This window comes from Triticum aestivum, chromosome 2A, assembly GCF_018294505.1.
Source record: "Triticum aestivum cultivar Chinese Spring chromosome 2A, IWGSC CS RefSeq v2.1, whole genome shotgun sequence".
Taxonomy (NCBI): Eukaryota; Viridiplantae; Streptophyta; class Magnoliopsida; order Poales; family Poaceae; genus Triticum; species Triticum aestivum.
In genome coordinates, this window is record NC_057797.1 from 143400789 (window position 1) to 143402808 (window position 2020).

Below are 2020 nucleotides of genomic sequence, written 5' to 3' on the forward strand. Positions count from 1 at the left end.
ATCAAACGAGGCATCGAAAGACAAACAGCGAAAGAAACAAGCTTCATTTACTATTCGGGATCTAGGTCAAATTTTACAGATGCAAAAACTTGTTTGAGTTGGTTAAAAGGAAAGAGGGTTTCGACATGAAACTCTAGGCACTTGAACCGCCTGATTCTGATAAACGAGCGAAAAGTTAAACTAGAACAAAAATCGGATCAGAAATCACGATCAGAAATAATCACGGAATAATCCGAGAAAAAAGAAAACGACAAACAGAATAACGAACAAACATTCGTTTTCTGGAACTAAACAATGAACGCATTCATTAAAACAAACGGACGAGGGAACGCTCGCTAAATAAATAAACCGGAGAAACCCCGATCTATTTGAAAAACAAAAACTAGGGTTTTCTAAAAAACAAATCGTTTTTTCTCAGAAAATCGGGCGGCGGGGCGGTTACCTCGGCTCGGTCCAGTGGGGCTTCCGGGCGGCGGCGATGGGCAGCAGCGGCGGCTGGCGGCGGCGGGGCTGCGTGGGCGGGGCGGCGCGGCGACTCGGGGCTCGCAGGGGGCCCTGGGTGGCTATTTAAGGAGGGGGGAGGCGGCCGCGACTCGGCTTGGGGAGGGGGTCGGCGGCGGAGGCATGCCCGGCTCGGTCTCCCCGAGTCCAGCGGCCGCACGAGCTAGGAGGCGGCGGCAGCTGGGACGGCCTGGCTCGGCTGGGCCCTTGGCCTAGTTGGGCGCGGGTTTTTTTTAAAACAATTTCGTCGAAACTAAAAAAAATTCTAAAAAATTTAAAATTGCCAAAAAAAAATTTCACTGTCTAAATAAAATATTTAGAACAGGATGAACATTTTCTTGGCCCTAAATGCAACTTTGGAAAATGTGCAATTTTTCCTAAATTCAAATAAAATAGCAAATAAATCCAAAATAAAATCTTATTTGATTTTTTTTATTAGATCCCCAATATTTCTTTATTTTGGGAAAGTCATTTTATTCCCTCTCTCATATTTTATGATTTGAAATAATTGGAGATAAAATAAATAAAATCAAACGATCCTATTTTCAAAATTTGAGAAAACTCAAATATGAAAATAACAAAATCCCCAACTCTCTCCGAGGGTCCTTGAGTTGCGTAGAATTTCTGGGATCAACCAAAATAAAATATGATATGCAGTGATGATCTAATATATAACATTCCAAATTGAAAATTTGGGATGTTACATACACCGCCACAACTTTCTGTATCCACGAGATCCCATCTTGGGGCCTGTTCCGGAGCTCCGCCGGAGGGGGCATCGATCACGGAGGGCTTCTACATCATCATCCAAGCCCCTCTGATGAAGTGTGAGTAGTTTACTTCAGACCTATGGGTCCATAGTTAGTAGCTAGATGGCTTCTTCTCTCTTTTTGGATCTCAATACAATGTTCTCCCCCTCTCTCGTGGAGATCTATTCGATGTAATCTTCTTTTTGCGGTGTGTTTGTTGAGACCGATGAATTGTGGGTTTATGATCAAGTCTATCTATGAATAATATTTGAATCTTCTCTGAATTCTTTTATGTATGATTGGTTATCTTTGCAAGTCTCTTCGAATTATCAGTTTGGTTTGGCCTACTAGATTGGTTGTTCTTGCCATGGGAGAAGTGCTTAGCTTTGGGTTCGATCTTGCGGTGTCCTTTCCCAGTGACAGAAGGGGCAGCAAGGCACGTATTGTATTGTTGCCATCGAGGATAACAATATGGGGTTTTATCATATTGCATGAAACTATCCCTCTACATCATGTCATCTTGCTTAAGGCGTTACTCTGTTTTTAACTTAATACTCTAGATGCATGTTGGATAGCGGTCGATGAGTGGAGTAATAGTAGTAGATGCAGGCAGGAGTCGGTCTACTTGTCTCGGACGTGACGCCTATATACATGATCATACCAAGATATTCTCATAACTATGCTCAATTCTATCAATTGCTCAACAGTAATTTGTTCACCCACTGTAGAATACTTATGCTCTTGAGAGAAGCCACTAGTGAAACCTATGG